Below are 25,309 nucleotides of genomic sequence, written 5' to 3'. Positions count from 1 at the left end.
CCCTCCAGGTTGGAGAGTGCTAAGTGAAACGCATCCTGATTGACCAAGGAAGCTCTTGTGACATCATGTACGTCAGATGTTACAAGGAGCTCAGCCTTTACCCTGATGACATGGAGCAATCCAACGGCCCGGTGGTCGGGTTCAATGGAACCCCGACATGGCCACTAGGAGCAGTAAACTTGGAGGTGTAGGCTGGCACCAGGAAGATCAAGATAGAACTCACCGTCATCGACACACCATCCCCTTACAATACTATTCTGGGAAGGCCATGGCTGCATGCAATGAGGGCAGGTCCCTCAACATTGTACCAACTATTGCAGTTCCCAACAGAGCATGGGATAAAAGAGGTCCGAGGAGATTAGCTACAGGTAAAAAATTTCTCCATGGCAGCAATGAAGTTCACCTGCAGCACACAAAGGGCAGAAATCAAAGACAAGGACGTGGAGGTCCTAAGCATATCAGCTTGAAGATAATGGGGGCAAAGAATTGCCAAGGCCTTGGAAAACTTGCAATTTGAAACTTTTTCTATCATTAGAGTTTTTTCTTTGTTCTTTTGTTACTTGCCGAAGTAAATAAATAAAGATTTGAGCTTGATTTTTAACTTGACGATGTTTCAGGAATACATGTATGATGAGAACCCAAGTGGAACTTAAGTTCACATCAGGGGGAAGAGAATTGATAGCGATGTTTAACACTTGCTGAAATTTGTAGCAATTTACAAGTTGAAGTTAAACCGAAGCGATGTTTAACACTTGTTGAAATTTGTAACAATTTACAAGTTGAAGTTAAACCGAAGCGATGTTTGACACTTGTTGAAATTTGTAGCAATTTATAAGTTAAAGTTAAACCGAAATCATTGTTTAACACTTGTCGAAATTTGTAACAATTTACAAGTTGAAGTTAAACCGAAATCATTGTTTAACACTTGTTGAAATTTGTGGACAATTTACAAGTTGAAGTTAAACCAAAATCATTGTTAAACACTTGTTGAAATTTGTAGTAATTTACAAGTGGAGTTAAACCAATATGCTGTTCAACACTTGTTAAAAGTTTACAAGTTAAGTTAAACCGAGAAGTTTGTCTATCCGAGGTGTGTCACCCCGAGAAGATTGCACAAAGAAGGAAGAGTATGTTAAAGACATGCAGAATATTCTAAGTATAGAATCACGCAAAAGTAGTCAAAAGAAGACAAAGGTGCAAGCACTCAATGAAAGAAAGTTGTATTAGCATTCAACAAAAAGAGGGCACATCGACCATACAAAGAGCTTACATTATCTCAAAAACAAAATTCGAAATACAAGAAACAAAAAGACATGAAAACTAAGATTCCCCAGCATCGGTAGTGAGCTGGGTTAGGACCTTAGAAGACTGTTGAGAAGCCACCTCGGCCGTCTTCTCCGCTGCAAGCTCATCATCAATCTTTTGCAAGGTTTCTTCAATACTCTTGTCTGTGAGGGAGACGTCGGCTGAAACCCTCTCAGGAGCAGCATCTTTGAGGACCTCATCACCCTCCTCATCTTGAGTCAAGTCTAGGACTTGCTCATTCAGAAAAGAAGACTTGGCCCCATTAGCCTCCTTGGATTTCCTGACCAAGGCCTCCTCCTCTTCAGATTCAGAATCATCATCAGATTGAGCTGGTGGAGGAGTTGGAGGGAATGGAAGAGGAATTGCGTCAGCTTTCTGAAGAGGCTAGTCCTCGGGGACCTCAAGCTTTTTCAGAAGAGACATCCAACCAAGGGTGAAACCCCTGTTGCATGCTTGCTTCACCTGCCTTTCGTAGGCCTCTGTGACATCGGCCATGCCCTGAGCATATGCCTTCTCATCGGCGTCCTTGATTTCGGTTTCTTTCGTGGCTAAGGCCTCTTGAAGCTCTTTTTGGGCCTGTTCTATCTTTTCCTCAGCCTCTCTTTTTTTTTTGGGCCTCAGAGACCTTCCTAATGGCCTTGGCAGATTCAGCCTTTTCTTCGGCATCGGTTTGGGCCTTGATGGCGGCCTCGGCTTGGTCCTCCAACTTCTTCATTTTTGATTGAAGGCTTTTGTTGGCCTTTTGAAGAGAAGAGAACTCCCTCTTCATCTCGGCCAATTTTTCTCGATTTTTGAAAGATTGAGCAGAGAAAGAATGGGCATGCTGGATGGCCTGAAATTGAACAAAACAAAAGTTATTAGAAAATTTCTAAGTATAAGAAAGAAGGAAAAAAGTACCAGATGAAAGACACTTACTTGAACAGAACGTTGAAGCATTAGAGCATAATTTTCATACTCGCCCAACCCGGTGTTTCGGTCAAGATCGCCGGGGAGAAGCAGAGTAGTACTGAGGGCTACGCCGACATTGATGTCCTCAGCACTATCATTAGCCATGACTGGCTTATCTTCCAGAGTAATTTTGGGGGCCCAGGGGGCAGCAGGCTTTTTAGACCCCGAGGTCGTTACAGAAGATGACCTCAGCTTTTTGGATTTGGTAGAATCGGATGAAAGCGTTTCGGTGGACCTCTTCGCAGGGACAGAGGCAGTTTTCTCGCTCAAAGCCAGTTTGGAAGTTGGTAAGGTATCCTCAGAATCGATCTGAGGCACCTTTGCTTTTGGCTGAGCCTTTTTGATTCGTTTTGGCTTTGGAGGAGGCAGGGTTTGTGTCGGTTGTTCATCAACATCAGAAGGGATGCTGGCCAAGAGATCTTTTGCAACTGGTTTTGGGCGACCTATCTCGGCAGTAAAAACTGTTCGGCGTCGACGGCGGCGTTGGGATATTGGAATCAAGTATGGAGCTAAAGTTGACGGTTGCTTAGCTGGATCAGAGGTTGATCCTTGGTCTGTCCAAGATGTGGACGCGGTTTGGGGAGTTGTGGCAGAGGTTGGAGAAAGGCTTTTCTTCTTCCTCCTAGGGACGTCGGGCAAAGCTAACTTATATGTTGGAATAAAATTGAGAACCAGAGGCGCCGTTCATTTATGGATTGGCAGGTTTAAGAGTTTCTTCAAATCCTTGCTGGGAATGAAGGATTGGCGAAAGTTCTTTGGTGGCTTAGGAACAGCTGCAAGAAAAACAAACATTAAGAAATAGATAAAGTATGAAATACTTTAAAAAATAAGTAGGTATGAATGCAGGGCTCTTACCATTGGCCTCTACAAAGACTGATCGAAGGAGAGGGAAGAGATGGAGGTCTTCATCTGGGGCGAACTCCCAGTTCCCCGAAGTAATGAAATAATCGTCCCCAGCTCCCTTGTTGGAGTCAGGGAGGTCGGTAACGATTTTGTATTCAGTGGACCTCGGCTTGAGGTAGTAAACGTAGCCAGTGTCTTTTTTAAGGCCACACATAGTGTAGCAATATTGGATGTCAGCTAATGTGATCCTAGCATTTTCTTGTTTGGCTAAGGCTATAATACCATTGATGGTTAGATTGGAATTGATGGAAAGTTGCATTGGGTTCAACTTGTAATAATGAAGTATTTCATGAAAAAGGATGTTGAGTGGGAGCCGAAGTCCACACTCAATGAAGGCTACCACAGGGAAAGGCATGGAGTCATCGGTAGGCATGATGGAGTCATCATCCCCAGCCAACCTCAGATGGACGTCGGCTGGGATTTCAAACTCTTGTCTAAAGAATTCTAGTTTGGATGGGGTGTTTACCCTATGTTTCTACATACCCATGATGTCGGCTTAAATAGAGATATCAGATTTCTGGAAGAAGTATTTTTGGAAGGTTTAAAGGACCTCGGCCAAAAACCTAAAAGTGCACTTTGGTAAGGGTTTGTATGGATCTAGAGGGAGTTGGTTTCAGTTTTTTCCTAAATTGTGGGTTCTACAGACAAATCCCAAACCTAAGTCTATGGAAACGAAGATTGAAGGCACGAATTTGGAAAAAACACAAAAAACAGAAACAAGAACGAGTTTCAGAATCAAGAACAGAGATGGTCTATCAAGAGTATAAAGAATACAAGAAGTATAGGGCCAAGAACAGTTGCAAAAGTATAGGGAAGTGGTGAAACAGTGCGTGTGTTCAAGATATGGGCAAGGGCAAAATCGTGGAAGAAACACATTCACAAGTTTGAACAAATGCAGTAATGGCAACAAGTAATAGAGAGCATCAAAGAATGAAAAGTAAAGGAATGAAAGAAGAGGGAAATTTTTTTTTTTAAAACTTGAAAAGGCGACAAAATCAAATTAATGCACCTAGAGCAGCGAATGCGTCAGACTGCGCGCGCAGACAATACGGTTTACTGGCGCGTCACAAGCACGATCCAATAAGGGTAAAACGCGTGAATGAAACGGTTGAAAAGTAATGTTTGACAGCTCATATGCATAAAGGAGTTCGTTGGAATTCTTGATCTTGAAGAAGACATGTCGGCCTACGATGATGATCTCGGATTAAGCCGATGAATTAGCATGGGGTACTGATATAGGTTCCATCACCTCAAAATGTCGAGGTAATAGAACCTAGGGGGCAGTTGTGGGGATATATTTTTGAATACCAACACGTGGCAAGGTGACGCCGACATGTCAGCTGAGGTGCCACGTGTCCAGGTCATGATGCCGAGGTGATCTCGGTCAAGCCGAGGTTATCTCCGAAGATATCAGAATCTGAGATAAGCGGATAAGGCACAAGAGTCCTAGAAAAGGGAAAGACTACAGTTGGGAAAGGATAAGACTCTTAGGGAGTTTATCCTAATCCTACTGGGAGTCCAAGATTAATAGTAATCCTAAGTCCATTAGAGCTAGGCTCCTGTTGGGACAAGGATTGAGTTAGCTATAAAAGAGAGGCACCCCCGATGGGTCTAAGGTACGCAATTTATATTCTGTTTAGTGAGTTAAGCACTATTGATTATTTTTTAGAGATATACTGACTTGATCATCGGAGTGCCCCCGGGTGGCCGAACCACCGCCGGAATCTTCTCTTTCTGTTACAGGTTAGCTAGGTGTCATCTATTCTGCCAGTGTTCTCCAGCTGAATACTGAGTTGGGCAGTGTGATCGGAAAATCACTCACACACTATATATTTGAATCATATATGTTAAAAAAAATAGATGACAAATATAATTTCAAGAATAACCATTCATTTTTTGTAATATAAATTTAATTCAAACATATAATTATTGATATCCGATCATCTTAATTTTTTATATGAATGTTCTACTCAATGAGTCCTAAAAATTGAACAGTTCAGATTATTGAAATGGGACTTATGGTGGGCTCTATACAGATCAATCAATTCTCTCATATTGAGATTCTAACATGAGAGAAGCTCAATCCTTTTTAAACTCAATAATTTAGCAATCAATTAGGATATTTAAGACAACACACTCTCTCATATTTTTCTTAATTAACAACCAATTACATTACTTCTACATCATTAAATATAAAAAATAAATCTAAAAAGTGATATTATATATCATTCTCCATTTAATGATATAAATTTCAGGAAGTTGCTATTACTTTGGATACTTCATTTAATTCTAGTTTGTTTAGGTCTTATTACTAATTTCCAAACTTCTTCATTCATATCACCAAAACCATGATTCTCTTCTCAGCTGCCACAGACCAAACATCTCATGTAGCTGTTTTACCAAGTCCAGGTAAGGGCCATCTCATCCCTTTCATTGAATTCGCCAAGCAACTATTCCATAACCACCATTTCTTCGTCACCATTCTCATCCCCTTCGCCGAACCATCCACCATATCTTCCTCTTACTTGTTCAATTACCCAATGACCCCCTTAGTGTTGCTTCCCAAATCTTCTTCACAATTACTCTCTTTCTCCTCTCTCTCAAACACACTTTAGCTTCCTTATCCACCACTACCTGGTTGGTTTCTCTCATCCTCGATCCATTCGACATTGACACCATTGATGTAGCCAAGGAGTTGTGCGTCTCGCTATACTTGGTCTTTCCTTCATTAACCATCTCATTGTTGTTTTGCCTTCATTTGCCGAAGATCGATGAGATGGTTACGGGCAAGTACAGAGACCTACCTAAACCGATACAATTCTCTGGTTGTGTACCGGTTCACGATAGAAATCTCCCAGCCTCGATTCAAGACCGATCAAGCAAAGCGTACAAGGGACTCATTGAGAATTTTAAGAGGTATGGTTTAGCCGAGGGCATAATTATGAATACCTTTGTGGACAAGGAAGAGGGAGCTATAAAAGCTTTGTTGGCGGACGAACCGGGCAAATCGCTAGTTTATCTAGTTAGACCGCTTATCCGAACTGGTTTGAGTGATGGATTGGAACGGTCCGAGTGTTTGCAATAGTTAGATAATCAGTCAAGTGGGTTAGTAGTGTTTGTGTCATTTAGAAGTGGTGAGACTCTACCTCTCATGACTAGCTTATTGAGTTAGCATTGGGTTTGAAACAAAGTGGCCAAAGATTTTTATGGGTTGTGAGAAGCCTGAGAGGGGAAAATCCAATGAGTAGAATGGCTGAGCTATGTGTGTGCTCGGTTGAGAAGTGTAAGCCAAGCTATGTGCGCAATTGAGGGAAATTTACATTGAACAAAGAATTGGACTACATATGGAATGGGCCGACCTAAGGATGGCCTAAGCTAAGGACATCATCCTCTGTATGGGCCTCGCAATATTTGGTCGAGCCGCAATTGACCGGTTGGACAACTCGGAGCTGAGCTGATTGATGAAAGTTGGTAAACGGCCTTGTGTTGGGTTATGGGTAGCACGACAAGAGCCACTACGTGGCCAAATTAGAGTGCGAGGAAGAAAACTCGCCAGTAGTACGCGTCAATACCGTTTGGTTATTGTTAATGTTGTTTGGCAGTATTGACGTTGTAGCTTTCTTTTCGTGCTCCTTTCAGATACGACTAGCCCTACAATTCGGACTCCCGTGATTTTGAATCTAATTTCACAAGTGCAATGTGAAATAGATAAACATAAAAGAGCCCAAATTCGGCAAATCTTTTGAAAAATCGATTTTGAATCAAAATACCAAAAATGGACTGTTTTGCCAGATTACAGAGTCGCCAGATTACAGAGTTGCTACCTAAATATTTTTCAAAAATTTAAGAAACCCGTGACCCGTGCCAAAGGCCACGTGTCTGTCATCGCCAAAGTGTCTCGGCTTGGGAACTTAGGCACTTAGCCTTCATCCACAAGCATTCAAATAAGTGTATCACTTAAGCACTTAGCCTCATGGTAATCATGCTTGACATGACAACAATCACACGCATGTGCTATGCTAAAGCAATAAGTGCTCACCTAGTACTCTACGGCAAGCCAAACAAAGCAAAACAAAGAAAACATGTATGTTCCTAAATAATGCAACATGACTAATGCAACACATGCGACATGCAAGTCAAATCGGCTCGACTACTAACATAACATGTGAATCAATTTGATGGCATGCGACTTAAGCATGTTTTCAAGTAAGAAATAAATAACAATGTGAATTAGAATGATGCGCCGAGCCTAATGCATGCAAGACAATGGAGGCAAATCATAGAAAATGCTAAGTAAACATGATATTCTATACTATCTATCATAAGTAAGTAAATAAAAGGGAGAAAGATGTGGGGTTGGAAGACATACACATTATTACAAGTTTTCCCTTGCGCAGGAGGGTCCGAATGAATGAATTTAGCTAAGCTAGCTAACTGATTATTACAACACTGAATTTAACTAACCATGCTAGCTAATTAAATAATTACAACACAAAATTAATTAATCTAACTAATTACGACACCAAGTTAATTAACTATTCTAACTAAGTATTTAAATAGTGCAAGTCCACAAGTTAACAAGCCCTGAGAAATGAGGGAATGGCTTATGTATGCACATGATTTGCTCACCTCGAAAATGCTTCTGCACTGTTTTGCGCCTCAGCCTCTATTCTACTCTGCCCTGTGAAAAAAAGTGGTACTGCCTGGCTAAAAAAGGTGGATGGCCGGCCAGAAGTAGTGGACGGTCGTACAAAAAAAGTGGCCGGCCGACAACTAGTTTGGGGTACTGCCTTGCTGTAACAGATAACAAATAGAGCACAAACAGAGCATTTTTAAGGGATGTCTATCCACCATGCCTCTCCTTATCATCAAACAACTCAAAAGAGGGGTAGGCTTGATTCACAAACCATCAATCAAAGCAAATTCATTGCATGATGGCCTAAGAATCAAGGGATGCAATCTCAATAAATGGAACTAAAGACAAACAAGAACATCTCCCTATCATGAAATTAATCAAGGGAAATGGTTGACATTGACTCTTGAACCGTTTTCATTACTAACAAGTATGAAACGAATCAAGACTTAATGGGTTCAATTAACATCCGATTGAACCCAACCCATGTTATTATCTTGGTCCATTTTATTCTAATTTATTACTTTATTTTATTACTTTTCCATTCATCAATTGATTGAGTCCAAAATGAGTATTAAGTCCATTAAAGGAGGGAAGTGTCAAACCAAAGGGTTGTTTTGGGCATGAGAGAGATGTCATGTCGTTGGTAATGAACCTCTGAAAAGATTAAACCATTAAGCACGACAATCTTTATCTCAAGCTTAAACAAACAATCGGTTTGAAACGACTCTCAAAGCAAAGAAGAAACCAAGAAATGAGAGAAGTATAGAGATGATTAGAGATGAACACAAGTATGGAAAGCTTGAAATAAATGCTATCAACTCAAATAGGTTGGTGTCGAATGCCTAAAACACCAAACCCATGAGGAGCGTTACACTACAAGCATGCAATACAAAGCATAAATGACATGAACAACTTAAAGCAGTACTAAAATAGGCTAAAACAACACTGAAATTAAGGTAAAAACATCTACAAAAGCAAGCTAAAGTAATGGAGCAATTAAGCTAGTAAACAGGCCAAAGGAAGGAAGGCTAACCCCTCCATTTTTGGGACTTCAAAACCAAATTAATAAAAAGCTCAAAAAGAGTTTATGAAAAGGTGGGAAACACAAGGGTAAAGGCCTAGGAAGCAAGGTTTGAAGAAGGGTAGTCAACCCTTCTACCTTTAATGGCCTTAAACCACAAGTTTCAGCCTATAAATATAGGTGAAAAACAGTACAAAAATAACAAGAAATGACGGGAAAGAAGAGCTAGGATATATACCTCTTGAAGAAGAGTGATCCTTTTGTTCACAAACCAATAATTTCACACCCTCAAGAGCTAAAATGCAAGCTCAAACACCTCAGCAAAGAACCCTCAAGGTTTGGTTTAGAGTGTCTAAACAAAAGGTATAAAAGTTGCAAGAGAGAAAGAGAGAAATGTAGAGAGAAAAATATTTTTGAAGACTTTTCTCCACAAAATTTTCTAACCCTAAATTATGAGAGGGAGTCATCTATATATAGAAATATATGAGACTATCTTGAAAATATCCATACAGATACAGCTGGTGTAGTGCATGCATCTGTGGAGACAGTTGGCACAGTTGTCAAAAAGATCTATTTTTTTACACAAGTGGCCAGTTGTCCACTAATAGTGGTCAGGCATGAAAATCTGTTGTTTTGGTCCAAAAACAAGGCACAAGCTTTATAGGTTTTTGAGGCTTAAAACTGAGGTTTCTTGTTGAGAAAATCGACCATTTGGACAAGCGTGTAAATTCATCCTTAGGCAATCAATTGGTGGCACCCAAGTCTTAAGGGCGATCAAAAATTGAGTGTTTACAGTTGCCTTTCTTTGGCAGAGCTCGAAGTTATGAAATGATGTGAGTGAATGTCAAAGCCCGGAGATGACCCATTTTGACAAGGCCGCAAGACTTGGACAAACAATCAAGACATAAATTAAATTGGTTGAGCTCGAAAGTTACCTACGTATCCCTTTACAAGGAATCAAGACAGCTTAGTTCAAGGGTAAGATGCAAATGATTGTTCGATAGATACACAAAGTGAACGAGTGTGATAGATACACAAAGTGAACGAGTGTGATAGATACACAAAGTGAACGAGTGCGATAGATGCACAAAATGAACAAGTGCGATAGATGCGCAAAGTAAATGAGTGTGATAGATGCACAAAATGAATGAGTGCGATAGATGCACAAAATGAACGAGTGCGATAGATGCACAAAATGAATTGGATTAAAAATCCATTCAATGACAATGCATGTTCTATGTGGGATTGAAAATCAATACAATACAATGCATATTCTATGCAAAATAACAAACAACTAATACATTATGTTAATTCTATGCAAGAATTGAAAGCATGTTCTATGCAAGATAATTGAAAGCATGTTCTATGCAACAAAGGATATCAGATATATAAATCGACAAAACAAACAAGTGCGATGTTCGATGACGACCTCCGACTTACCCCTCTGGAGGATTGACAAAAGGCTCAAAAGGATACAACTTGTTCATATTTGAAATTGGGGCACATTCGCACGCTGGAGTACAACGGACATTGGAACGACGCAACCGGAACATAATTTCGAGCTCTTTGGAAATCAAATCCAATTCAAATACCTCAATCCTTCTTTCCAGATCCAAAATAGGACCTCCCATACACTGTTAGAGAAAAAGGGGAACAAAACCAGTACTAGGCCACAAAAGTGGCCGGCCGGCCATTAATGCAAAATCGGGGGCAGTTTAGACCTTTTGGTACTTGTTTAGTTAAACACATCACCAAACTTCATTTCCTCACACACCCAAGTCTGAAATCATCCCCTTTCTCTCTCTAGGTGCTTCCTCTCTTTAGGTTTGTGCTTTACATGCGTTTTCCAATGCCCCACGCAAACTTTATTCGTAAACCCTCTTTGACCCTCTTCACTTTAAACCGATCAGATTTTGTTTTCGTTGATTTTTGGGGTTTTTAACACTTTGGGCTTGTTACCCTCTAGTTTTTCTTAGGTTTTGTGAACTTTCTTGGGTTTTGACTTTTTTTTCCATTTTCTCTCTTTCCCAGGGTTGACTTTTTCCAAGTTTTTCCTATTTTCTCCATTTTCCTTCATTTTTCATCCACTTTTCACCCACTTTCCAGATGGCAGACGATATCCCACATGATGGTGCTCATCCCGATGTATCTATGCTTCCACCTGCTATTAAGGTTGATAAGCCTATAGCTGATGAGGCTGTCTAGGCAACGGAGGACATTGTCATTGACCTCGAGGCAAAGGCAGAGGTCTTCGCCATAGGGCCCGAGCCTGAGTTACCACCATTATGGATGAGGCCCTTTGATCCGGCTACGTACCACCCCCACACGCAGACAATTGCGCCTGTAGGCAGCTAGACTCCCAGCTTTCCCACGGCGCTACTGAGGTACAACCTTTGTTTTTATGCTTTACTGTCTTCCATCTGACTGTCTTGCGCTGCCTTTCATCTGGCTCTTCTTTTATCACTGTGTTTCATCTGATTCACTCTTTCTTTGCCACAGGAGGTTTCTCGCTTCTGTAGGGGTTACGGGATGGTGATGGCCAAGGACTGGTACCATGAGCTTCCTGCTCGGGTCCGTGACCTTGTCAACAAGGTGGGCTTCGGCCTCTTCTGTACCGAGCTCACACGTTACATGGCTAGCCGGGCCGTACTCGGAGTATTAGTAGAGAGGTGGAGGGATACTACCAACTCCTTCCACTTCTCTTCCGCTGGGAAGATAATGATGACCCCAATGACTTTTCGATGATCACAAGCTTAGGAATAAGGGATTATCTAATCTCTTTTGACATGGATATAGGCTAGTGAGAGGCGGCCTAGATCTACTTGCTCGGAGCGAGCCCGCTCCTATGTAGGCTAGCTATAGTGCAATACAGTTGGTTTCTTGAGCGCTTCTATAGGAGTTAGCCTGAGACATAGGAGGAGGTAGAACAGTACACCCAGGGCTTCTTGATGTACCTTCTCGGTACCACCTTGTTCACGAACAGGTGGAACACTGTGGGTTCGTATGTGTTGAGCGCCTTTGTGACCTTGTCTCGAGTTCGGTTTTATGACTGGGGTGGAGCCGGCCTTGCCAGACTCTATGACTACATGAGCTCCAATTCCCGCATAAAGGGAGATAGGATCGGAGGCTACTGGAGAGCCTGGGAGGCATGCACTGCACTATCGATTCTGTCTACTCCTTATGCCTTTTGCTTTGCATTTTCTGCCTTATAACTGTTCATGCATTGTGTTTTCTACCTTGCACTTTCTGTTTCATATCTGTTCACACACTGTGACTTCTGCTTTGCACTTTCTATTTAATATCTATTCACACACTGTTGACGCATACTGCTGATCTTTTCTTGTAGCTGTGGGTTTACGCCTATTTCTCGGCCCTTGCTCCAGAGCCGGTTGATGAGATTGCTCCGGCCATGCCTTAGTCATGGCGGTATAATGGCAGATGCTGCTGCCGGAGCCACGAGGACACGACCTTCGCCTTCTATCGTCGCTACTTTGACACAATGGTTGCCTATGAGGTAATCCGAAACTCACAATCATTTTTGCTTTATTACCTTTGTTACTGCTTTGATCTATATTCTGACAACTGACAACAACTAACAACTTGTACCATCTCTATTTGCAGATCAAGTAGCAGCCATGGGCGATGATGCTAGCCGAAGTTAGAGAGCAATATGCTGGGGCTTTGGATGCCTCTCGATACCGGATTTTTCTGGAGGGCCCATTCTGCCGAGCCTGGTTCTTAGAATAGCAGTTTGTACGTCAGACACTGGGGTTGCCCATCCGGTTGTTCCTATGCAGCCCCCAACATCCATGTGGACAGCTAATAGCCTCTCAGTTGAGGCCATTATTCAGTATATGATGGGGCTAGACGCTGATTATTTTAGAGGAGAGGGCGACTACACAGCCTTCATCAAGACTCACCTTATGCCACCTCTGACTGGAGTTCGTGCAAGCGACGCAGCAGGTGCTCCTTTGGCTGGAAGGGGCTACTTAGAAGGCCGATACTGGTATTAGAGCGGCCTCTCTTGCTATGCGGGCTGTCGATTGGCCGACGATTCCCACCACGATCCCTTGCGAGCAGCCAAGTGGGATGACCTATCAGCTCTCGATAAAGCCCCCAAAGATAAGGCATGAGTATGTCAGATCCCTGGGTGCACCTTAGGTATAGACCATACTTGACACCTTGCACCCTATATTCTCCCTTTTTGGATATTGATTATTCAATTTCACTTGCAGGAACCCACAGAGTATACAAAGGGCCTTCTTTAGCTGGTTGCCTCCCTAGTTCACATGGTGCAGAGGAGGGAGATGCTGCTCGCTCTGCACGGTAACCAGGTATACTTCTCTTCCCCTTGTGCATTGCATTGCTTCCTAAACCGTACTGACATGCCATATTCCCATTGTTACATGATACTCATATGGTAAACTGACATGCATTTTGATACTGCTTCATACTGCACTGACACACTACACCTATGCTGCATCTGTTTTCTGTATCATACTCATACTGCATACTCCATTTTGTAACAATACATACACTGTAGCTAATATGTTGATGCTTATTTTTCAGGTTCCACCTGCACCGAGGGCACCACCAGCAGCAGCAACACCGGCGACACCTTCTCCAGCGGCAGGGATGAGAGGTAGACAGGCTCCAGCACGTGGCCGAGACGACGGTCGAGGCCAAGGTAGATGCAGAGGTGCTCGGAGTCGGAACAGTGAGCCTGAGCCTATTTTGAACGAGGACGATACTGAGGCTAGTGACTCCGAGGAGGCAGTGAGCCGACACTCTGAATCCGAGAGCAAGGATGATGATGTCGACTCAAGGTTCGGTAGCGAGGAGGATACCGAGGCTGGCTCTACGTCAGAGAGCAAAGACGACGATGCCAGCTCTAGGTCTGAGTCTGATTCTGATAGTGGCGCTGATAGAGACAGTGCCCCTGAATCCTCTCCGAGAAAAAGGACAAATAGGGCCTTTTGAGCTTGATTTGACAGATTTTTTCTCTTTTTGCTTAATTTCTTTTATTGTGGTAACTTTAGATAGGTCTTACTTTTGTTTTTGAAAGCCTTGCATTCTCTTTTTGTAAAAACAATAATCAAGGTAGAACCCTGCAATTTTATAAAGAAAGCTTTATTTTTGTATCATGAGCACCACATTTGCATCTACATTTGCATAAAATGAGAAATGGAATTGAATTTGAACTCGAGCATGCTTGTATTAGAATGATGTTCTTAATCGGATAATGAGCCGACCAACAACCAAAATACAAAATACAACTCGAGAAAAGAAAAACAAAGTAAAAACAACTTAAACACAACTATACACTTACTCGGGACAAAAGACGCAAAACAAAACCCCAAAACACAAAAACCAAAATCCCAAACTGCTAGGCCACAAAAGTGTATGGCTGGCCAACAAAAGTGGATGGCTGGCCACTTGTGGTGATCCACCAGGTGGTTGATAGCTGGCCTCCACTCACAGCCCTATTTTCTACCAAAAGTCTTCCTTTCTTCACTAGAACCTCATTTTAGCTGCTGTTTTATTTGAAAATAGAGATCTTCCTTGCCGAGAAACTCAAAGATTGGATAGCCACTTTGGACGGCACGGAAAAGGTAAATTTTTGAGATTTTGGCATACATGCGCTTTTCTCGTTGAACTGTACTCTAATTTGTTTTTCGTTCCTCCATGTCACGGTTCGATGTTGGGACCCAATTATACATGTATTTCGCTTCGGAGCACAAGAAATGTGTCCGACTCTTGAAGAGTTTCAAGCATTACTGGAATGCGACACGACGAGGAAATCATGCCTCAGCCCCGTTTTGGCCATGCCCTGGCTTTGGGACAGATGTATGTGCTTACTTTGCACGATGCTCGATCTTTGGCTCATGACGGGAAGCTAGATATACCCAGTTTGATTCAACAATTTTCTGACATCGGAGACAGAAGCGACTTTCTCTGGCAAGGCTTTCGGCAACATGCCCTCTATTTATGTATGCTCGCGCATTTTTTTCTTGCCTCTAGTTGTGGCGGAGCCAGCATTAAGCTGATTGAAATAGCCCAATGCCTAAAAAAGGGTAAGAGCTGCATTGGCTTGGTACTGGTTGAGACCCTGATGGGTTTAGATGTTTATCATCGATGAAAAAGCACCAGGTTTGCAAGGAGTCCACTACTGCTCCAGATATTGTTTCCCTTTCTTATATATGTGATTCTCGCATCACTCGGCACTCACACACTAGTTTCTCTCAAAACCCTTTTCTTTAGTTTTCTCTCTACGTACATCTCTCTATTCTTTAATCTCTCTTATTTTTCGTCCCTTCCCAAGTATGGCTCATAAATGAACTGAAAGTGGTGGACCCTTGCCCCAAATATTTAGCCCGAGCTTACTTCTTTCGCCAGCGACTAGTAGACTTTCCCAATGAGGAATGGTGGTACAACTGAATGTGCAGCAGATCTGCAGCTGACATAGCTTGGCGTTGCCCCTGGCTTAATTTGATCGAGATTAGCTACAGCATGTCCCAACAACTGGGTATTCAGTTGATTAGCCTCACACACTGCGTGTTTTACTTCTCCTTCCAGTTTAGACACCAGTTTGGACATGATCAGACTCGTCCAAATGTGGGGGTAGAATACGCAGCTTCATTCCCACTTTGTGGTTGACACTTGACTCAGTACCTCACTGCCTGGAGGACGAGAGAGCTTCTGGCCTCTGCCCCTGCCCTTGCCCCTAGCTTTAGTTATACCTTTTCTGGTGAGTGCTTGGCTTGGCTTGGCTTAAAGACGAAACACAGGTTAGGCCAGCTTTGGTTGTAGACACTTCCGCAAGCACGAGCAGAGGACGCAGGAGCACCTGACTCATCTATGTCCCTAGTTTATTGCTTTGACTTTTGTTTCAAATTTTATGATGTAAAAGCAACTTTGATTCAAATCAGAGAGTTGGAGAATGTACTTGTGTTGAAATCAATGGAATTAAAGTTGTGAGCACTAAAATTTTTCTTTTTGGTCCCAAAATGGTCTAAGTTGTAAAAAAGTAAAATTTTGAACAAAATCAACTTTTATTAAAACTTTTCAAAGCCGTTTTCGAAAATGATCACTGCCTGACACGCACATAAACAACCCTTAAGATGTATAACCCCAAATCAAAAGATCATAACTGCCTGTAACTGCATTTATCATCATTGCTTTGTCTTGCAATTGGCCCTTCTACCAGAATAGAGATAACACAACCGAGATAAAAGATAGTGGACAAAAACGGCCGGATTAAAATGAACAAACAGGATAGTAGAGTTGGAGATGGTTACGGCCGAACTTCAGAATGAAGTTGCCTACGTATCCCAAAGATGGGAATCAGGTTTTACGTAGTTCGGTTCAGGTTCACTCGAGTATTAGCTCTCTTCTTTTATGCTCTAACTTTTGCCAAAGTTGTCCTTTAGAGTTTTCAAACTTGCGAGCTTAGTTTTTCTTTATTTCTAATTTTTCATGCTCTAACTTTTGCCTAGGTCGCCTTTCTGAATTTTTGGCCTAGGGAGCCTTTCAATGATAGTATTTCTTTAACTTGTTCATATTGATCGGCTGTGAGAACTCCAAGCCATTTAGGTCTATGAGAATGATCACCCCTCCTGACCAGATAGATTTGATAATGTAAGGGCCAGTCCAATTGGGTCAGAACTTGCCCCTAGGGTCATAGATGGGAGCCCGGTTGTCTTTGAGCACCATATCCCATTCTTTGAGGCTTCTGGACTTGACCTTCTTGTTAAAAGCCTTAGTAATTCTGCCCTGGTAGCCTTGGACATGATACAATGCCCTTAGTCTTCTTTCATCAAACAACATTAACTTCTTAAATCTACTCTGCTGCCAATCTGCCTCTGCTATCTGACACTCAGCCATAATTCGCAGTGATTGTACTTCAATTTCAATTGGCAGAACGGCTTCCATTCCATAGACGAGAGAATAACGGGTTGCCCATGTAGATGTTTGGTTTGATGTTCTGTATCCCCAAAGAGCAAATGGTAGTTTATCCGCCCAGTCCCTATATGTTTCCACTATCTTCCGCAAGATGTTCTTAATATTCTTGTTAGCGACTTCAACAGCTCCATTGGTCTGTGGTCTATATGTTAATGACTTGTGAAAAGCCACATTGTATTTCTCAAACAGATCTATCACCTCTTTCTTGAAGTGTAAGTTGTTATCTGAGATGATTTCATTTGGAACCCGATATCGGCAGATGATGTTGGTTCTAATAAACTTAGCCACATGCGACGCTTTCAACACAGCGTAGGACTGAGCTTCCACCTACTTTGTAAAATAATCAATTGCCACGAGGTTGAACTCATGTCCATTCGACCCTTTTGGCGAGACTGCACACGCGCATCAGTGAAGAGGTTGTAATGCCTCCACCCTACTTGGCTGCACACGCGCCACCAGACAGGCAGTTGGTGAGGTTGAGGTCCACCCCTTTTTCCATTGAGATAGAGAACACGCCACTTCTTGCTAGGTTTCACCAGCCCAACTTCACACTTTATGACGGAAAGACCGATCTCTACATGCATGTGAGCCATTTTCGGCAGGGTATGGCTAGACATAGGCAGAACGAAGCATTGATGCACCTTATTTTCCCATTAAGTTTAGGTGAATTAGGCCTAAAATGGTTTGAGAAGCTACCGGAGGAGAGCATCGAAGGGTGGCAACAGTTGGCAGAGGCATTTGTCACCAGGTTCAAGACAATCACCAAAACGCCCAATGAAGTTGACCATCTCTTGGGAGTAAAGATGGAGCTGGGCGACTCTTTGAAGGCGTATAACGCCAAGTATTAGGAGACTTCAACGAGATCCTTGATTGTCCGACCAACCTTGCAATCACTCAGTATAAGCGCGGTTTTTCAGTATCGACTGAGAGACTCACTCACAATGAATCAACCGACGACCATGGAACTGCTCATGCAACACATTAATAAGTACATCCGAGTTGAAGATGATGTAGTCATAACTATCGTGACAGCAAGTTCGGTAGTAGAAAATAAGAGATTAGTGGGAAAGGTTCACATAGTCGGACAAGAGGATGGCTATGCAAACCACCATGGAAGAGATCTAGGGTGTTCGGTTTTGGAAGAAGCCGGTAAGAAAGCTGAGGAAAAGGTGCATAAAACTTGCAGAATATAAATCGCCGATATATTTATAGAACATCAAACTTTGCCACTCTAAAGTTTTGTTCTTAGTTCTATTTTTGTAACCCTTTTTGTCATTGGCATAATGAAACAAGTAGATCATTTTCTTGAAAATTGTTATATTTTGCCTCGCCAAGCTGATTGAGCGCGGTCCAAGGGGCAACTGACGATCATCTTGATGGATTAGAATTCTTTACCGAGATGATTTTGGTTGGCAAAAAAAGAAAAGGTTGGTGTTTTGTTCAACTTTGGAATTCCTTGCTAGGTGAATTTTGCTCATCAAGAGGTTTGTTGATGGTTTTGATCAACTTTGGAATTCCTTGCCGGGTTAAGTTTGCTTGGTAAGAGGTTTGTTGATAGTTTTGATCAACATTGAAATTCCTTGCTAGGCGAATTTTGCTCATGCAGGGTTTGTTGATGGTTTTGTTCAACTTTAAAATTCCTTACCGGATAGATTTTGCTCAGCAAGAGGTTTGTTAATGGTTTTGATCAACATTGGAATTCTTTACCAGGTGCATTTTGCTTGGCAAAAGGTTCGTTAATGGTTTTGATCAACATTGGAATTCCTTGATGGATGGATTTTGCTCGTCAAGAGGTTTGTTGATGGTTTTGATAAACTTTGAAATTCCTTTCCAAGCTAATTTTGCTCGCTAAGAAGTCTTGCCAAGCTGATTTTGCTCACCAAAATGAAGGTTGGTGTTTTGATAAACTTTGGAATTCCTCGCCAAAGCGAGTTCTGCTTGGCAAGAGGTTTGTCAATGAAATTTGTCAAGCTTTGGAATTCCTTGTTGAAACAGAGGAAGCTTGGCAAGATGGAAACTTGGACCTTGCCAAAGCAGAGTAAGCTCGACAAGAGAAAAAGGTGGGGTCTTTCCAACTTAATAAATTCCCTGCCTATGACACATTGCGCCTCGGCAAGAGGAAAAATTGACCCTTGCAGAAGTAGATAATGCCCAGTAAGTGGAAACTTGGCTATTGCCTAGAGCAGATTCACCTCGGCAAGAGGGGGACTTGGTGATTTGTCCAATCAAAAGTATTCCTTGCCTAGAGCAGATTGGGCTCGGCAAGATGAAGAGTTGGTGATTTGTCCAAACGAAGTGAATTCCTTGCCTAGAGCAGATTCAACTCAGCAAGATGTAGAATTGGTGTTTTGTCCAACTAAAGCTTATTCTTTTGCCTGAGTAGATTTAGCTCGGCAATAAGAAGTGTTGGTGTTTTGTCCAGCTGAAATAAATTGTTTTGCTTAAGTAGGTTCAGCTCGGGCAATAAGAGGGAAGATGATGGCCTGTCCAACCAGTCAGATCTATTACCGAAGCAGATTTAGCTCAGCTAAAAGCAAATTGCTGTTTTGATCAAATGAATGCCTTACCGAAGCAGGATTAGCTCGGCAAGGTAAAAGTTGAAAATTTGTTTGAAATTCACATAAAACTGGACATAAGAGTAGTACCAAGACTTGCTAGAAGTAAAATTTTCCATTATTCGAAGGGTGAAATGAAATGAAATATAATGCCAAGCTCATTTTTTTGCTCGGTTCTGGGTAAATGACTAGCCCAGTTATAGGACACGCGATTCTCTAATAGTCGCAGCTCGGTCTTTGTGCAAGAAATGTATCTCGACCTTAATTCCACTCAACTTTCGAGCTAAACAATTTCTAACTCGCTGTATTGGAACCATGGCGAGCAGCTCAAGCAAATAGCTGTGTTTGAATGCTTAAATCCAGATTTTTAGCCTAGCATTTTGTGTAGTTGCGAACTAGGGGCAACCGTTAAATAGCTTGACACCAAAACTAAGGGGAGCTATGGCGCTATATTTAGCAAAGCTGCGTAGCTCCATTTTCAGAATAGCGGGGCCGAATCTCTAACTTGGTTTGAACTACCACTAAGATGCCTAATTGCATTGGTCCTGACTTCAGCTAGGTATAGGAAATTTAGTTGGCAATTCAGTTCGGTTTTTGAGCGGGGGGTAACGTTTTTATCTCGGCTTCAGAGTTAAAGAAATTTAGTCCAATCTTGGAACGAGTGTTGTTGCTTAAGAGGACATTAGCTCGATATTGGAGGAAAAGCTATATGTTCAATTTTCAAAGCGGCAAGCTTAGTAGCTCGATGGAAAGCACAGAGATGTTTTAGCTCGGCTAAGTGATCAAAATAGAGCAAGTAGCTTGGTCACCAATACATCAAAGAAATAGATTGCTTCAAAAGTTTCATGGTGGGACCCTCCAAGAACACGTGGCTGAGCATAATTTCTTGCCCATGACAAAGCCGACTAATCAATGCAATGGGCAGCCATCTCTAGAAAGTGGATCCGTCATGCATAAATTGATAAAGAACTTAATAGGGATTGTTTGGGGTGTCTTAAATAAGTATATTTTTTTATTTTTTAGATTAAAAAGTAGAGGAAAAAAATATAATTGTTTGAGATGATTTTTTGTCTTTTTACAAAAAAATATGTACTAAAATATTATATAAAATAACAAAATTACATTTTTATCCCTACATATATAAATATGTATTGACAGTGATGGTACATGAAGATAGTACGGTGGCAGCAAGAGATATAAGAAAAACTTGCCTACGGTGCTGTTCGGCTCGTGGGGGCCCACCACGAGTCCCCTTTTGATAATCTGAACCGTTCAATGTGTAGAACTCATCGAGTACTATATGTTTGTAAAAAATCATGTTAATCGGATATCGATAGCTATCTGATCGGATTAATTTTTTTGTCAACCATTACTTTGTGCACCGTCTATTTTTTATATAAAACTGATTTTATTATATAGTTATCGATATCCGATTAACGTGATTTTTTATTGGCAAATAGTACTCGACGAGTTCTACACATTCAACGGTTCAGATTATCAAAAAATGACTTGTAATGGGCCCCTACGGGCCGAACAACACCGTGCCGTGTAATTTTTTACAGCACCCTCTTTTCAAACTCATCATCACATCAGACCACTGTGTCACGTTTAGCCATGATGTTGACTTGTACCTTTTTTGGGGATTATATATATATATATATATTTGAATAGTGATGACTTTTTGACTTTTGTAATAATTTTGACTTTTTGACTTTTCAAACACCCTAAACTAGACAATAGTTGTTCGGGCCCACAACCAAACATGCACAACCGGGCTAAGTGGGTGTCATGCACGAGTAAGGATCCTCTAGAGTGATTTTTTCCTAAAGTTTCTTAGAGTGTTACATTGTGTGGTTGAGATTTACTGACAAGTCACATTAATTTTTCTGATGTGACTTGCCAGTAAATCTCAACCACACAGTGTAACACACTAGGAAACTTTAAAAAAATTTCACTCTAGAGGATCCTTGGTGGTCATGCACAACCGAGCATCATTCATGAGGTATAAAACCAAAACATTAGCACGCCCAACCAACCAATTTCTAGTACGCTGAGCAGTGTAAGCAAGTTGGACTAGAAGATTGATTTTTAAATTAATTTACATGCAAAGTTGGTAACAGTTTGGGCTGGTGATTCATCCCACTAATTTTTGGACCACTAATAGCTCTAATGAGCTTAAAAAAAAAAAAAACAAACAAACACAAGCCAAAACATCACATCACTTTAGTGGGGGCCACTGTGCCACATCATTAGTGATGCTCTAGAACTCCCAATTTAGTGCTCTAAAACATTATTCTTTGGGCAAACGCATGCAGGGCCGAATGAACAAACAAGTTGGCAGTAAGTCTAGATCTAAGCAATACAAGCACCCAGCAAAGTCAAAGAAGACATGCATGCCATTACCATGCATGGCAAGCAAGACGTGGCCCACCAAACATTAACATATTAATTAATATGTTTATTGTTGAATAAGTGCACGGCAAGATTTCCAGGTGGGGAAAATACATTCCATGATTATGATATAAGGCTTGGCCCACCAAGCATTCCCCTTATAAAATTATTTAAGCTTTGAAAAATCAAGGCTTGGGCCCCGCACCCATTCCACCGAATGCAAGAATGAAACAATGAAAAATGCTTGGGAGCACTAATTAGTGCTCCCACTAATTAGGTGGCAGTGGGTCCTGTCATTAATGATGTGATATTTTGGTCTTGGAATTGTATTTTTTTTTTTTTCCTTTTTTAATGCATTAGTGCTATTAGTGATGATGTTTTTAGTGGGATGAATCATTGTTGATGAAACAAATTGCATCAATGCAGGGTCGAGCTACACGGTAAGTGGTTAACACGACAGCCGAAGAACATTTTGAAAAATTTGAGCTATGAAGATTTGTGCAACAGTGCAACGTGGGCCTCGAAAACAAGCGATAAAACTTGACAGAGCTATCATGAAGCTTCATGACAAACTGAGTAGAAATGAAGATTATACAAGAATAAAATAATTCCAATCAGGTTGCAACTAATGGGATTAAGGGACAATTGAGAGGGAAAAATCCAATGAGCAGAATGGCTGAGCTATGTGTGTGCACGATCGAGAAGTGTGGGCCGAGCTGTGTGCAATTGAGAGAAATTTACACCGAACAAAGGATCGGACTAGATGTAGAATGGGCTGACCTAAGGATAGTCTGAGCTAATGACACCGTCCTCTGCATAGGTCGAGCAATATTTGGCCGAGCCACGATTGACCGATTGGACAACTCGGAGTTGAGCCAATTGATGGAAGTTGGTAAACAGCCTTGTGCCGAGTTATATGTAGCATGACAGAAGCCGCTACAAGGTCCAATTGGAGTGTGAGGAAGAAAATCTGCCAGTAGTACGCGTCAATACTGTTTAGCTATTTTGGCCAATGTTGTTTGGCAGTATTGACACGTACACGTGTAAGGAATAGAGAGGGCAGTACATCCACACGTCAGGAAAAGGACAGACAGAGAGGAGTGTGTTAAAATTATTTAAACAGTGTTGTGCCTCCATGCAGAGGTTTGCAATTTTGGTTGTTAGAGCCACCTATCTTTTATCTCATTTCTCTTTCTCTCTCTAAAAGGGTGCTAACTTGATCGTCGGAGGGGTTTTTCAGCATCACACCCGCCGTGCAGCTCACCGTCACTTTGTTCTCAGGTTGAACGACGTTGTTCAGAGTAACGCAGAGCTTGGACGCGAGGAGTACGGAGAGTACGGAGAGCGACGAATATTTCCTCCCCGTACAAAGCCCTAGTGACAATGCTAGTGCTACATTTTTCAATACACATAGCCAAAATGACCCTTTTAGCTTCTTGCCAAAAGGCTCTTGGAGAGAACACAAGGCCGAGGCCTAGTGGTACCATTGTGGGCACTGCAAATTGAAAACATTCTAAGCCACAGTGCCACGGGTGGATTTTTGATACTGTGGATGGAACTCGACTCTGGAGAGCACTGTGCACAGTGTGCCTCTAATCGCTTGGCCATTCTTTGCAGAGCAAAAGATGAACGCGGTGATGTTGATAGCGGGTCTAAAGGTTGCGTTGAGACCAAAAAGTGATGAATCTGGGCTGGTGGGACGAGAAGATACTGTAGAAGTTATGAAAAGTCTTATGAAATGAGAAAATGAGAAGAAAATTCACCGGAGAATAGAACAACTCAAGCATGCTGCTGCGAATGTCTTAAGTGGTGAAGGGTCTTATGCAAAATCACTATCTGAATTGGCATTCAAGTTGAAAAATCAAAAGAACATTTGAGGCCAAATCAATCATTATTTTGTTCCAGTTTAGTTCACTGCATTTAGTTTTCATTGTATTGGTTAAATTGTACTATGTGTAATATTGTTGGATTTTTACGTATTTAAATAAAAAAAATTAGAAGATGAAATGGATCTTAAATAAATTGCACCACATTTTTTTATGATTGGGTGTCCGGCCAGTTTACGCACACATCGATTAATTTTGGGATTTACCTAAAGCGCTTCATTCATGTGGATTGAGCAAATCTTGAGTAGAGCGGCGGACGTAGTCCTAATGAGTTGATATCTAGTGAGTCTTAAATCTAAAATCTAAAGAGAGCACAACACACCATTAGGCCTCAAACATCACCCATGTTACATCGATCTGTTGTAACTCTAATAGCTAATTGATTGACTTGAAGGTGTAATTACAGATGATTCGTGGGTTCATAATCGTATGAAAAGGCTTGTTAATCTAAAGTAATGGTTCGAAATTGTTGGAGATCTGCTTATTTCGTATACCCATCTTTGTTTACTTTATTTCGCATCAGAATTATTACAGCGTGAAGAAAACACTTTTAGTTTGATTTTTAAAAGTTATTTTTCATAATTTTTTACTTTTAATGAATTTCTGTTATTTTAATTTTAGTAAAATTTTTTTAGATGCATATGATTCAATAAAAATAATTGTAAAAAAATATGTCATTTCTTATTTTATGTTTTAAATGTACCTAATTTATATGTACTTAAAAAACAAAATATTTATAAAATAAAATTAAAAAAAGTTAAATAAAAACAAAAGTATGGAAAACAAACAAAATTCTAACTACATAGGGAAATTCTATTATAACACTCCCTGGAAGGAGTGTATCATAATTAATTATGTCATTTTTTTTTTCAATAGTTATGATCAATTTTCTTCGTTAGATGTAATTTATGAGATCTTTGATTATATCTCATGTGGTGTTTGATTATGATTTTTTTTTTTAATTATGACTCAAAAAATATAGAGTTATACTATTTTTTTCTTTAATTATAAGGTATATATGGTACACACTATTTCCCAACTATATATTATATCAACACACTTTTGGATGTGAGTAGTGAAAATGATCTAAGTCCAACTGAAAAGTTGGTGTTTCAAATTTGGTTTGATAATAATGTGCTTGGAATTAAAATTGTGTTTAAACTTGATTTGTTTATATAACAAGCCGAAGTTGAATGAGCTTTTAGCTAAATAAACAGAAGTTAAGTTCGAATAACTTGATTTTTTATAATACATAAAAATTTATCGAATCGAGTAATAATTTATTCAAATTTAATTTCAAAATTTAAAAATTCAAAATTATACTCAAACTAAACTTATATAAATAATGAATTGATGTGAAATGATTTTTTTAACCACAGAGAATTCATCTAAAGCCAATTTAACACTTTAAGGTCATATTTGATTTATAAGATTAATAGTGAAGGTATTAATAATCCTATCAAATTAGTATGATATTCACCATCCAATTGTATTAGTAGGATAAATTATCCTCTTGTCCATTGTTTGATTTGCATTGGATAAGAAAATATATAAAAATAAAAGATTCTTTTTATTTTATTTCCCAACTCAAGTTATATAGGCCCCGTTTGGTAGAACTATGGAAATTTGATTATAGATTATAACTTAACAAATTATGGCTTATAGCTGTGAACATAAGCTGTTAATCTGTTTGGTGCAGCTG

The 25,309-nt window shown here is 40.7% G+C and overlaps 1 pseudogene across 1 annotated transcript; it reads left to right on the top strand.

The window, feature by feature from the left end:
* Positions 1-5,932: 5,932 nt before the first annotated feature.
* Positions 5,933-23,723, top strand: LOC114263113 (hydroquinone glucosyltransferase pseudogene; annotated as a pseudogene). The gene is made up of 2 exons (XR_014360224.1): positions 5,933-6,413; positions 23,112-23,723. The product of XR_014360224.1 is annotated as a hydroquinone glucosyltransferase pseudogene (transcript).
* Positions 23,724-25,309: the final 1,586 nt, after the last annotated feature.

Source organism: Camellia sinensis, chromosome 2 (assembly GCF_055761805.1).
Source record: "Camellia sinensis isolate YWXY chromosome 2, ASM5576180v1, whole genome shotgun sequence".
In the NCBI taxonomy this organism is placed as follows: domain Eukaryota; kingdom Viridiplantae; phylum Streptophyta; class Magnoliopsida; order Ericales; family Theaceae; genus Camellia; species Camellia sinensis.
The sequence above is the reverse complement of the archived record's forward strand: the minus strand, read 5'-3'. Positions and strand labels throughout refer to the sequence as shown.